This window comes from Pelodiscus sinensis, chromosome 1 (genome assembly GCF_049634645.1).
Source record: "Pelodiscus sinensis isolate JC-2024 chromosome 1, ASM4963464v1, whole genome shotgun sequence".
In the NCBI taxonomy this organism is placed as follows: Eukaryota; Metazoa; Chordata; order Testudines; family Trionychidae; genus Pelodiscus; species Pelodiscus sinensis.
Genome location: NC_134711.1, coordinates 147,360,742 through 147,375,204, shown reverse-complemented (window position 1 = coordinate 147,375,204; position 14,463 = coordinate 147,360,742). Strand labels below are relative to the sequence as shown.

General features: G+C 48.7%; 1 protein-coding gene and 1 long non-coding RNA gene across 48 annotated transcripts in view; one reads left to right on the top strand and one right to left on the bottom strand.

Annotated features, from left to right (window-relative positions):
- Nucleotides 1-14,463, bottom strand: part of ZBTB20 (zinc finger and BTB domain containing 20) — a 723,674-nt gene that overhangs the window by 112,298 nt on the left and 596,913 nt on the right. The window lies entirely within an intron of this gene.
- LOC142819412 (uncharacterized) lies at nucleotides 7,032-12,746 on the top strand. The gene is made up of 3 exons (XR_012897291.1): nucleotides 7,032-7,822; nucleotides 8,413-8,560; nucleotides 12,590-12,746. It is a non-coding gene; the product is annotated as an uncharacterized LOC142819412 (long non-coding RNA).

Sequence of the window (14,463 nt, the reverse complement as noted above, 5' to 3'; positions counted from 1 at the left end):
ATATATGTAAGAATTTTGGTCTAACTTCCTTAGGGCACGGAGCTCTTGTTTTGTGTGTCAAGTGTCAGGCACATGAATAGCTTTGCAGAAATAATTAATAATATGAAAAGCAATGGACAAAGTCAAAATCTTGTTCCATCACTTCAACAACCAATTCTCTTCTGGTATGTCTCTACTGCAGTTAGGCACCCACAGCTGGCCCACCTCAAAAGGTCCTAGAGCCCAGGTCCCCACCCAAGACTGAATGTCTACACCACAGTTAAATAGCAGCTTAGTCCATATTCCAAGAACCTGAGTCAGCTGACATGGGCCAGCCACGGGTGTCTAACAGTAATGTAGACATACTCTTGGGATCTCACCTTGCTGAGTTTGGAATTCATAACAAGTCTCCAATTGACTTTAACAGTGTAAGAACATGACCTTATGGAGGACTCCAGCCATGACTTATTATACATTGCCTTGTAAAACCATAAAAAAGACATGCAGGATGGAATAAAGTCCTACTTCCCTCTTCCCACATACCACACCTGATAAATAAGCCTGGAATGAGGGCTTGCAAACTGGCTGCATATAGCAATCAGAAGCTCAGATCTAGGTCTAAGTTAGCCTTACTTACAGGGACAAAGGATAAAGATTTAAAGAAAACACATGAATGAACAGAGAGTTAAAACTACTAGAGAATACTCCCTGGGATTATCTGTACTATCAAGACAGGAAAACTTTGCAGATGCTACTGTCTCTCTAGAGGCACAAATGCTTGCATTTTAATATTCTCAGCAGCTGGTTCCTGTTGAATGCCATCAGGATGATTCAGCCACCCACCAGGAACACCAGTAAGCACCAAGTGCACGCGCACACAGAGAAAATCTGCACAAGTTTCTGCTGTTAGTACTAGGGCCGTTATTCAGGCAGTCCGATCTCTGTTAACAGTTCATCATTAAGTTTAGCTTCGTGTCAGGATGGTAAAACCGAAGAACTAGTTCACAGTCTCACAAAGATCCCCATAATCATTCCATCTGCCTCATGTCTATAGTGCATCTGACAACCCATATCCTCAGCAATTTACTCTGCTGTTATTTCACTCACCTTCAGCTTGGCCACAGACATCACATGCCTCCTATCAGCTTGTTTCATCAGACTAATGGTTCACGCTGTCTAGTATTGTTCCCTTGCTTCAGTGGCCAACACCTACTACTTCCATTGAAGGGGACAATCCCCAATAATATATGTAGCTAATTACTCAGCTCTACACAGTCTTTCTGATTCCACTGATGGTCAGTAGTATGAGGGTTGCTATCTCGTCTTGTTTTCCTAATCTCAGTGGCTTTCCAATTGTGGCCCATGGAGTGTGTGCTGGTAGTTTATGGAGCTGCTTCAGTAAGCAATGATGAAGCATCTGCCCCTCCTGAAGGAGCAAGGCTTCCTGATAGCTGTAGCCCAGGTCAGATCACTTAGGGATTTTAGGAGGAGAGGGGATTAAACTCCTGGAAAACTCAAAACAAAACACCCCTTTTCTGCCCATTCTGTGGCAGATTTGTGTCTCTCTTCGGTATAAATTCTATCACGATCAACTCTGCAGATACCCAAATTGGAGACAGCAGAAGCCACACAGAGGGCAGACCCAAGCTGCACACTGGCCTGGTGAGATTAGAGTAATGGGAGCTACACTTAGCAGGGGAAGCTTAATTTGAACCACAGCCAGGGAATGGAAACAAATAGCCCAGGTACAGAATGGGGAGAAGTAAAAAGCAAACCAATGCATGTTCTTGCTCTTCTCATCTGAAGGAGCAGATTGTGCACAAAAACAACGAATGGTCCTGCAGCACATAAGACACTAACAAAAATGTAGATCAGGGCTACTCAACACGTGGCCCATGGGCCACATGCGGCCCATTTATTTGTGGACCACAGTGTGGTTTGGGTTTATGAGGGGCTCAACATGTGACGAGCAGGTGGGATCCTTTAAACATGGCCTCCACAAAGGCGAGTAAATATAATGATCTACTGTTGATATGCGTTTTAGTAGTTAAATTCCTGAACTGTCATTGCTCATTAAAAGTGCTGTCACATGGGTGGAAATCAGGTAAATATTGCATGTTATTAATATCAGCAGAACTGACTTAAATGAAAGAAGCTATTTACATATATAAATATATAAATGCATATTTGCATATATATTTGCATGTATATGCAACCACACTTAAGTTATGGCCCTCCGCATGTGCTGTGAGTATCATTGTGGCTCCCGGGGGTTTCCCAAGTTAAGTAGCCCTAATGTAGATAGTGTCATGAGCTTTCATGGGCACAACCCACTTGTTCAGATGAATGGAGAAAGAACATACTTTGGTTTCCTTTGTTACCTCTGGCCCACTTGCTCCTTTCATTTGAAAAAGTGGGTTGTGCCCACAAAAGCTCATGACACTATCTACGTTTTGTTAGTCTCTAAGGAGCTGCAGGACCATTCACTGTTTTTTTAAGTCATTTCAAATGTTATAGATTTAATGTTATACCTTTCCTGGGGACTGTATCCTGAAGTGGTAGAGAGATTTGTGTGTTTCATGACCCTATGAGCTATGCAGGTGAGAGGTTTAACTTCTGGTCAAAGGTAGGGAGTAGACAAAATGCACTCTACAGCTCCTCTCGGTTGGGAGATGAGTAAAAGCCTAACAACAAGCCCGCCTATAAAATATTAAGTTATCAAAACACAACTCGGTTGCCATTGTGGCAAACAGCACGACAGACAGGAAGAGCAGAGCACTGTTATACAGGGAGATTTCGGCAAATCCAGTAATGTACCTGAACCACTACTGCTTACTGCTTGAACTTTAGCAACCAAGCTAACAGGCCCAAAATAGGCCTAGACAGCATGATCAAGTCAGGGAGGGGGAAGAAGCGGAGTTTGGGTGCCACAGAGAGGGCAGCTTGACCCCGCATCCTTCCTGAGGCCCAAATCTCTAGTGAAATCGTCAAGCTATACATTAAGAAAAACAGGAAGTTTGTCTAAATGCCCTAAGACATATATCTGTAAGGGCCCCCGAGCAAGGAGTCTCTGAAAAAAAAATGCATCTGGTGAAAGTGATGATCAGAAGAGAACCTCTTCAGGAACCTTTAAAAAGTGCTTGCCTAAGAAGTTTTTGAGTGACATGTTATTGTAATACTAACGGATAAATAGGGAAAGAAAGTTTGAGTTGGGGGGACAATTTTGGGAACACTTGGAGGGATGCCTCGAGGACTCCTTGAGGACTCTTCACTTCTGGACGCATCTGTTTTATATCCTGTAACCAATTGCACCCTGGATTCACACCTTACACATTTTTGTAATAGCCTCTGTACTAAATATGACTTATCAGGTATTCTTTGAGAACTAATAACTCACTGATGGATAATATCATGAAATATGTATAGCAGCAGTATATATAAAGTTCAGCTTATATTTTTAAGTTATAGCTGAAATATGTTTAACAGACAAGTCTAGGGAAGTGATAAACCTGTTTCTCAAAGACAAAGGGCAAGCTGATATCTCTAGCCAGGTGCCATCAAAGTTAATTGACAATCACGTGTCAAGTGATCATTCTTTGGCAAAGTGGGGGACAGGAACAGATCTGTCTTTTAAAACAACAATATGGAAACTCTTTCATCATGAGACTCCAAATCTCTGTTCTCTGTGTGGATTGGAACCTTATTGAGGGGTAACTCTCAGGAAAATGAATTTCAAAGGGTAACAGGACTATAAAAGCTTCAGAGGGATAGCCTAGCCGAGTTAGTCTGTAAATGGAAAAAACTAAAAAAAAGGAATAGTCTAGTAGCACCTTAAAGACTAACAAAACATGTAGGTGGTATAATGAGATTTCATAGTCAAAACCCACTTTTTCAGATGACTGGAGTATTAAAAGTCCAGATCGATAGACTATAAAAGTGAGGGGCAAAAACACCCCAGGTATCTCTTTCTTTCTCCACCTTCCTCCCTCCCACCTATGAAGACAAAGGAATGAGCCTTTGGATTTTGAGAGGGGTTCTGTCCTGAGAATTTGGTCAGTCTGTTGCTATTATCTCTTGGTAAGGATTTTACCTTGAGCTATGTGCAATTTGTAAAGTTTTAGGCTACACTATACATAAGGCAGCTTACATCTACCTAATTATGTCAGAGTTTACACTAAATCCTCGTCCTGCCAATGTAAGTGCCTGACTATGCTGACATCATAACTTCACCTCTACAGGAGGTGTTGGGCTTATATCAGTGTAGTTAGGGCAATGCAGTGTGTGCATAGATACTTGTTAATTACACCAACTATTAGTGCTGGAGCTGTGAAAATGACAAGAAAGCCAGAGAGCTAGAGTCTCACTGCTCCCTGCTTTCAGACCCCACTCTCAAATGGAATCTGTGGGGGGAAGCCCACATGGTTGGATCCTGCTCCTGGCAAGGAACAGGGAGGCAAGGAACCCTGGACAGCTTCCCCTACTTTAAGTAGGGAATGGGGATCTGAGGGCAGACAGACTGCCAGGAGTCTGTGGGGCAGCTGGGCTCCTGGCAGGGAGTAGCCAGTGGAGCTGAGAGATTAGATTATTTTCTCCCCACATGAGCTCTTTTAGGTCAATGAAAGCACTCCAGGTGACGACATGCACCTTCGAACCAAGGAATATTGGGTGGACATGAACCCCTAGAGAAATTACTGCTGTAGCTAGACACTGGCTTAATATAGGTTGACTTAGGTTTTTAGTGTGGACATACATTTTGTTCTCAGAAAGCATTTTTTGCTTCTCTGGGAACATTTTCGACTTTAATGCCTTAAACTTGTACACACTTAGATTCTCTTTCTTTGTAGTTAAATAAACTTATTTTATTCTCTAATCAAAACTAATCCAGTGTTGTGTTTAAACTGAATTGTTTAGTAAATCCAGTTACAGCAATAAGCTATTGTACATTGACTGCTTAAAGGGACAATGGACTTACAACATTTGAACTGTCCAGGAGAGAATGGGCCAGCACAGAACACATGTTTGAGGGGAAATTCAGGACTAGGAATGTGTTGAGCCTAGGGATCTGAATGGTTAACCGGTAAGCATCACTCTTGCTGGGTGATGCTTAGCCGTTACGGTTACCTGGTGGACATGGTTGGACTGCAGCAGCTCACCACACTGTGGGTGAGGGTCGCCCCAGCCCAGCCGAAGCAGCTCCCCACATGGGTGTGGAGGGGGAAGGTAATGACGGGCCCACCGTGCCACACCGTGGGTCTTCTCCCACTTACCCAGGCTGGACAGTTCCCCCTACCTGTCCCTGTTTAAGCAGTTAACTAGTTAAACATAACATTTATCCAGTTAACTGATTAAACGAGATTTTACATCCCTTGCTGTGCTCACCCTTCAAGAGGTAACTATAGCTGCTGGAAGCCAGAGTGTGATTGGCATGTTTGAGATGGGCTGCTGGGGTCAGAGGTGCTGGACCAGGGCAGCAGCTATTAACAGACGCTGTGTGTACACTGCACGCTGTTTGATGGTTTGTAAGCAGCCCAGGTGGAAGCTACAGAAGCAAAGCACTGTCAAGTACCCAACATTGCAGGCAGATAGTAACACAACCCATCACCGATGTATACTGCACCCCCAGAACGAGATATTCCCTTTGCCTATCTTCAAAGGGGTAGCTGTGTCAGTCTGAAATGGGAAAAACTTAAAAAACAACAAATAGTCGGCTAGCACCACCGAGATTAACAAAACATGTAGATGGTATCATGAGCTTTTGTGGGCACAACCCACTTCTAGCCCCCCCCCAGGGGCTGTTGGGGCCCCCGAACACAGGGCTGCGGGACACCCAAGGGCAGCCAAGGCCTCCAGAAATGAATAGGGGAGGCACCAATCCCAGCCCCACTCCTGAGCGCCCCATTCCCCGTCCTCCCCTGTTCCAAGTTCTTTCCCCAGCTCCTCCTCTGTTTTATATCCTTCAAATAAAGAGACTTGTTTGTTCCAAGAAAAAAGGCTTTTTTATTCTCTCTGCAGGGGAGGAGGAAGGTGGGAAAGGAGGGTAGGAGAAGGAAGAGGAAAGGCACACAGGGGCAATGCAGGGACCCCCTTTTGAAAGGCCTGAGGGACAGTCTCACAGGTGGCCTTGGCGGAAACTCTCCTTCAAAGCTACCTGGATGAGCAAAGCCCCTTGACGTGCTCGTTAAATTGCACTGGTGACCAGCTGCTCATAAGCCCTGGACAGCTGTTCAGCCTCTGTCCCCCACCCTGGTGGGCAAGTCTCCCCCTTGCTCTCACAAAGGTTGTGGACCACATAGCTGGCCACCACCAAGAGGATGCTTCACTGGCTGAGGTCCAGCTGGGTGAGGCAACTCCTGAACCTCCCCTTCAAGTGGCCAAACACACACTTCACTACAATGTGGCACCTGCTGAGCCTGGTGTTAAAGTGCTCTTTAGTGGGGTCCAGGCTGCCGACGTAGGACTTCATCAGCCAGGGGAGCCAGGGGTAGGCTGTGTTGCCCAGGATGCAGCTGGGTATGTCCACCTCCCAGACCCTGATGGTGCAGTCGGGGAAAAAAGTGCTGGTGTGCATCTTCTGGAACAGGCAGGAGTTTTGGAAGACGCGTCGTGTACCTTCCCTGATCAGCCGATGTTGATGTCCGTGAACCAGCCTTTATGGTCTACCATTGAAAAGTACCCCTTCCTGTTTATATAGTCCGAGGCACAGTGGTCGGGGGCCAGGATGGGGATATGAGTCTATGCCCCCCACCCTGGAGTTGGGAAAGCCCATGGTGGCAAAGCTATTGATGATGTTGTCAATGTTCCCCAGAGTGGTGACCCTCTGTAGCAGCATGTTGTTGATGGCCTTGGCTACCTGAAGAACCATGGCCCCGACTGTGGATTTCCCTACGCCGAACTGGTTCCCAATGGAGTGGTAACTGTCTGGCACAGTGAGCTTCCAAAGTGCGATGGCGGGTCTCAACTGGGTGTCCTGTTGCCTGAGGACAGGGGTGAGCCATTCTCAGAGCTCCAGGAAGAAAGAGTTACTCACCTTGTGCAGTAACGGTTGTTCTTCGAGATGTGTCCCCGTGGGTGCTCCACTCTGGGTGCTGGTGCGTCCTCGCGCCGGCGACCGGAGACTTTTCTAGCTGTTTCTGCCGCGGCGCGCAGGCGCCGTGGCGCCCTCTAGTGTTGTTCGACTGAAGGGCGCCTGCGCGCGCGCGGCTCCTCCGTTCCTTCTCTACCCACCAGAGCATCAGGCTCCAAGCAGGGGAAGGAGGGAGGGTAGTGGAGCACCCACGGGGACACATCTCGAAGAACAACCGTTACTGCACAAGGTGAGTAACTCTTTCTTCTCCTTCGAGTGGTCCCCGTGGGTGCTCCACTCTGGGTGACTACACAGCAGTTGTCGGCTCGCGGAGGTGGGTTTGGAGCCGTGTGGTAGTAACTGTAGACAGCACTGCTTGCCCAACCGCCATAGAAGATGCTATCGAGGTGGAGAGAGCATAGTGTTGTGCAAAGGAATGGTCGGATGACCAGGTAGCGGCGTTGCAAATGTCTTGTAATGGTACATTATGGAGAAAAGCGGTCGTGGCAGCCACTGCTCTAGTGGAATGAGCTGTGATAAGTCCAGGTAAATCTTTGTTATATAAAGTATAAGAGGTCTTGATGCAGGATGTAATCCATTTAGAGATTCTTTGAGATGAGACTGCTTGTCCCTTAGATCTGTCCGCGTATGAGATGAAGAGTCTAGGCGAGGCCCGCCATGGTCTCGTGCGATCTATGTAAAACGCCAAAGCTCGGCGGACGTCGAGAGTGTGCCACACGGCGTGGGACGGTTCAGTGTGTGGTTTAGGAAAAAATGCAGGTAAGTGTATGGGTTCATTCACGTGGAAGGGAGAGAGTACTTTGGGTAGGAACTTAGGGTGGGGTCTAAGTACCACCCTGTCCTGTAAAAACACGGTATATGGGGGGTCAGCCATCAGAGCTGCAAGCTCACTCACCCTCCTACTGGAGGTGATGGCGACTAGGAAAGCCACCTTCATCGACAAATGAGAGAATGAGCAGGTTGCTATCGGCTCGAACGGGGGTTTTGTGAGGCTTTTGAGGACATGGTTGAGGTCCCAAATGGGGACTGGCGGACGAACCGGAGGAAAGGTGTTCTGCAGGCCTTTGAAGAAGCGCTTGGTTATTGGGTCAGCGAGGAAAGAAGAGCTTGGAGGGTGATGGTGGAAAGCTGCTATGGCTGCGGCATGGACCTTAATAGTACTAAGTGCTAGACCGGAATGTTTCAGAGAGAGTAAGTAGTCCAATAAGTCATGTATTGGAGCAAGGTGTGGTGGGTCTGCATGAGTCTGAGCGTACCATAGGGAAAAGCGCGTCCACTTGTAGCGGTAGGTCTTCCTAGTAGAGCGTCTGCGACTATTAATTAATATGTGTCTTACTTGTTCTGAGCAGGCAGTTTCGGCATCATGGAGCCATGAAGGAGCCAAGCGTGGAGCTTCAGTCTGGTGATGTCCGGGTGAAGGGTTTGACCGTGATCTTGTGAGAGGAGGTCGCAGCGTGGAGGGAAGGGATACGGTTCTGCTATCATCATTTTGAGGAGGTAAGGATACCATGTTCGTCTGGGCCAAGCAGGTGCCACCAAAATCACGCGTGCCTGACTCAATCTGATCTTGTCTAGGACTCTGTGCAGAAGTGGGAGGGGAGGAAAGGCGTAGAGGAGGGAGGCGTTCCATGCGATGGAAAGGGCGTCTCCGAGGGAATTCCTGCCCAGGGCTCCCCTGGAGCAGTAGAGGTGGCACTTGCGATTGTACTTTGTAGCGAAAAGGTCCACTTCTGGATGGCCCCAAAGACGGAAGATCGGTGTGAGGGCGCGTTTGTCGATCTCCCACTCGTGCTGGTCCATGAATGTGCGACTTAAGGTGTCTGCTGTGACATTGAGTATTCCGGGAAGGTATACTGCAGAGGGGGTGACCCCATGGGATAGGCACCAGGTCCAAAATTTGGTGGCTTCCGAGCATAGAGAAGGGGAGCGAGCGCCACCCTGACGGTTGATGTAATACATGCATGTGGTATTGTCCGTCATAATGGTGATGGTCTTGTGAGCTATGTGCTGAGTGAAATGCTGGCATGCGTATCTGACTGCCCGTAGCTCGAGAATGTTGATGTGGAGTGCTTGCTCTACGAATGACCATTTGCCTTGGGCTGTGATGGTTCCCAGATGAGCCCCCCATCCCATGAGTGATGCGTCTGTTATGAGTGTTAGAGTAGACGCTGGACGTTGAAAGGGGACACCGTGTAGCATGTTTCGAGGGGTTGTCCACCAGAGCATGGAATTGACAACGCGAGGTGGGATCGCAACATGCTTGCTCATTTGGTCTCTGAAAGGTTTGTATACCGTAGCGAGCCAGGACTGAAGGGGCCTCATGTGGAGTCTGGCGAGATTGACGACGTAAGTCGTAGAGGCCATGTGCCCTAGGATTTTGAGGCAATGGCGGATCGTGACAGTAGGCGCCGCCTGTGTTGCTCTGACAAGGTCGCATATCGTTGCGAACCTGTGATCGGGAAGAGTGGCCCTTGCTGTGATTGTATCGAGGAGGGCGCCTATGAATTCCAGTTTCTGTGTGGGACGCAAAGTGGATTTTGCGTAATTTATGTGGAACCCGAGACTGAGTAGGAGGTCTATTGTGGTGTCTGTCATGGCCTTTGCTTCTTGGAAAGACGCAGCTTTTATGAGGCAATCGTCCAGGTATGGAAATATTATGATGCCTTGGCGTCGGAGAAAGGCCATTACGACTGATAGGGTCTTGGAGAATACCCTGGGAGCCGTAGAAAGGCCAAACGGGAGTACTCTGTATTGGTAATGTTGGGTACCCACTATAAATCGTAGAAAGCGTCTGTGAGCAGGATGAATTGTAATATGGAAGTACGCGTCTTGAAGGTCGAGAGCCGAAAGCCAATCGTGTTGGTCGAGAGAGGGAATGATAGTTGAAAGGGTAACCATCTTGAAACGGTGGTACGCGATGTATTTGTTGAGGCGCCTGAGATCTAAAATGGGACGCCAGCCTCCTGTCTTCTTCTGGGTTAGGAAGTACGTCGAGTAGAATCCCCGGCCGCGGAATTGTGTTGGTACGTGTTCTACTGCGCCCAGTTGAATGAGGCGTGAGACTTCCTGTAGGAGTGCGGTTTCGTGAGAGGGGTCCCTGAAAGAGGGAAGGGTAGGAGGGTGGTTGGGCGGGGTAGAGGTAAAGGGGATGACGTAGCCAGACTGGACTAGATTCAAAACCCACTTGTCCGAGGTAATGAGGGACCATTGGTGGAAAAAGGCTCGGAGGGGGTAGTGAAATTGTAGGGTAGCTATCGGGAGGGTCGACGGATTGGCCTCCTGGCTCTCGACCAGGCCTTCAAACCTGCTGCTTGCCAGCCGGGGGGTGAGGTGTGGCATGTTGCTGTTGACGCTGAGGTCTACGGCGAAGTGGTCTTTGTTTACGGAAATCGTATTTGGGCTGTTGACGGAATGGTTCCCTGGGCCGTTGGTAAGGCTGATATCTATTCCTTCTAAAAGGAGGAGTGTACATTCCTAGAGTTCTAAGGGTTGTACGGGAGTCCTTCATAGAATGTAGCACCTCATCAGTCTTGGATGCAAATAAATTGGTGCGATCAAAGGGTAAATCCTCGACCTTTTGTTGAAGGTCCCTAGGGACACCAGAAGGTTGTAGCCATGACATTCGGCGTAGGACTATTGCGGAGGCTGTAATTCGAGCCGCAGTGTCTGCCACGTCCATGGCTGACTGTAAAGCTGTGCGTGAAATGGCCAGGCCCTCCTGCATAATGCTACGGAGGGTTGGGCGTTTATGCTCCGGGAGATGTTGAAGAAGGTCCTGGAGCTTCGCGTAATTGGCATTATCATAGTCTGCCAGCATAGCGGTATAATTGGCCGCTCTAAGGAGTAGTGTGGAAGAAGAATAGACCTTTCGGCCCATAATGTCCACCTTTTTGTGATCCCTGTCTTGTGGGGTTGATCTTAAATTAGGCTGTTTACCCTTGTGTCGGACCGAATCTACTACCAGGGAGTTAGGGGGTGGATGGGTGAACAGAAAGTCCATATCCTTGGGAGCGATAAAATATTTGCGGTCTACTCTCTTGTTTGTTGGTGTAATGGACGCTGGCGTTTGCCAAATGTTGTTGGCTGGGTCCATAATAGCCTCATCCATCGGGATGGCGATTCTGGTAGCTGTTGGGGGTTGAAGTGAGCGGAGAAGTCGATATTGTTTGACCTGGACCTCCTGAAGATCTTTTTCTTGAGCTAGTGCAACTCGTTTAAAGAGCTCTTGAAACTTTTTAGTGTCATCTCCCGACGGTGGGGCATCAGTGGTGACCGCTTCGTCTGGGGAGGAAGAGGAGTTATGCATCGGAGATCTGGTCTCGCCGTCAGAAAGTGAATCATGGCCATCTGAAGGAGCAGGAGAGTTTGGCTCTGTAGCTGATGTGGTAGCAGGAGGAGAGGCTGGAGGTGGCCTAGAGACTGTAGATGAGGGTCGGTGGTGAGACCTCTTTGGGTGTGGACTCCACGGTTGCCATTGTGTGGCGTATGGTGGTGGTGGATATGGATATTGGTGTGGATACCATTGGTGCGGGGGGGGAGGGTATGCGTACTGAACCGCAGGCATTTGCCAGGATGGAAGTCTTTGAGACGGGCTGGAATGTTGTGACGAGAATCTGCTTCTAGGTTCGGTTCCGATGCCACTAGCTGAAGAATGGTGTGATCTGGTAGAATGGATGGAGGAAGTCGGGGATGGCGGTGCCGACGAGGTGTGACTCCGCACCGGGGATCGGTACCGACTTCGGCTGTGAGAGGGTGCCGAGCGGTGCGGTTTCGGCGGTGATGTCGGTGCCGACGTACCTCTCTGCACCGAGGTTTTAGTGGATAGGCTTTCGGTGCGGGCTTTCTTCGGTGCAGGGCCCGGTGCCGTTAGGTGTTGTTTCGGTACCGAGCGCTCCATAGACGGTGCCGTCGGAGCCGATGACGGCTTAGGTGCCGAGGCGGCCGGTGCCGTTGCCTTTTGATTCGGCTCAGAATGAGCTCTCTTATGCGGTGCCTGCGTCTTAGACCGCGGCGTACCGGAGGTTCCCGGCATGTCCACAGTGCTCACCGGCGATCCTGAGGACATAGCTGAGGCCGGAGGGAGAGCAGATTTTGGTGTCGCCGAGGAAGAATGGGTAGGAGGCTGATCTTTCTCCATACCCTTAGCTTGCTGAGGCGAGTCGTCTGAGGAGGGACGGAGCGACTTCTCGTATAAGAGAGTCGTGAGTCTGTTGGCTCTGTCACGTCGCGCTCTGGCTGTTAGCTTAGAGCAGTGCTGGCACTTCTGCGTCTGGTGTGCCTCCCCCAGACACTTAATGCACGCAGAGTGTCCGTCGGACGCCGGCATGGCGTCCCGACATGATTCGCAGCGCTTAAAGCCCGGCGAGCCGGGCATGAAGGGCTGGGGAACAAGCGGCGAACCGCAACGGGGGAAAAACTTTTTTTTTTTTTTTTTTTAGTTTAACTGGTTAGGGGGGGTCTAAGAACTTGGATAATGAGGAAAGAGGGGGGTAAAAACGATAATTTTTAACTGTTTTCCTCTGACAGATTTGGCAGAGAGAGAGCTCCGTCTGCTGCCGAGGACGGTAGAGAAGGAACTGAGGAGCCGCGCGCGCGCAGGCGCCCTTCAGTCGAACAACACTAGAGGGCGCCACGGCGCCTGCGCGCCGCGGCAGAAACAGCTAGAAAAGTCTCCGGTCGCCGGCGCGAGGACGCACCAGCACCCAGAGTGGAGCACCCACGGGGACCACTCGAAGGAGAAGGTAGTCTTCTGCATCCGGAAGTTCTGGAGCCACTGCTGGTCATCTCATCGCTGTAGGACAATGTGGTCCTACCAGTCAAAACTGGTCTCCCTCTGAAAGAAGCGGCTGGCCACGGTGTGCAGGGGGGTTAAGGGTATTTGCAGCAGCAGGAGTGCCAGCACTGGGGTGAAGGGGTCCTCCAGTTCGAGCTGCTCGTTGCCCTGCTGGAGCAGCATGTGGGCAGCGTTGACATACTGTGCCATGAGCGCAGCATGACATAAGTTAGCCTGCCATTGCTTGGCAGCAGCTCTGGCTCCATGTTAGTGCTGTGGTGTCCACAAGGGCAAACAGAGAACACTGCATCAGTTTGGTGTCCCATGAGGGGAGAGACAGCAGAGGAGTGGCATGTGAGATGCGGCCATTGAGAGGAGCCCCTGAAAGCATGTGTGTCAGCTTGCTGGACCAAGCAGCCACAGGAAGTGTCTGCCCTCCTGGTGCCCTGCCCAGAATGCTTCCGGGGGCTCTAAGTCCAAGGCAGGCTCCAATCAGCATGGATACGATATTTCAAAATAATTCTGAGTAATTTCAATGCTGCCTTATAGTGTGGGTGTGTTATTTTGAGGTTTTTTTATTGTACTTATTTTGAAATTATTTCCTAGTGTAGATATGCCCTACGTGTACTACAAAAGCATGTATCATGTTAAAAGTCACACTGATTGGTGAAAATTAGCAGTATCAGTGTTTAGTCTACAGTAGCTGCTTAGTCTGATCCTCTTTGTTTTTGTGGGCTGATTAGAACTCAGAACTGTGATTTCAAGAGGAAATCTAAGTCCTTCTAAAAATGCTTTTTTTTTCTGAATAGAAGCCAACTCTACTGCTACCTTGGCCAAATGAACTTATCAAGATTTAAGAAAGTGCTAATACATTACTTTCAATGTGTAGGGAATTTATTATCTTCACACATAGTACTCTTATAATATTACTGACCAGCATTATATCAAACTTATTTTACAAGTTAATAAAAAATACACGACAGACTGGGAATCCGAGGGTACATCTAGACTGTGAGGATCTATTGGAAAAAGATACACAAAACACGCTCTGCATTTTGTGCATCTTTTTCCTATACTTTTGTCGGAAGAGGCTTTCCTGAAATTTGGCCCGTCTAGACTAGGCCAAATTTTGGAAAAAAAACCTCTTTTGAAAGCCCCTTCTTCCTCATGGAATGAAGAATACAGGGGCTTCTGAAAGAGCGCGTTTGCTCTTCCGCAAAAAAAAGCAGAGGAGCAAATGTGTTCTCTGGATGCAACAGAGTTTTTTCGGGATACCTCTGGTATCCCGAAAAATCTCAGCAGTCTAGCCGTAATCTGACAGACAAAGAAGTTCTCTAAAAATAACTGTTCAAGAGTCTAAGGGTATGCCTACAGGCTACAGGCTTTTGTCGACAAAGAGTGTCTAGACTGCATCCAGTTCTGTCGACAAAGCAAGCTGCTTTGTCAACATGAAGGCATAGATGCAAAGGACAGTGTATATGCAATAACGCCTTCTGGTGACAGAACTCTGTCGACAAACGGTATTATTCCTCATAGAATGAGGTTTACCGCCGTTGACAAAACTGCCGAGCTCTGTGGACGCTATGTTGACAGAACTCAGCGGTAGTGTTGACACAGGTATAGTTTT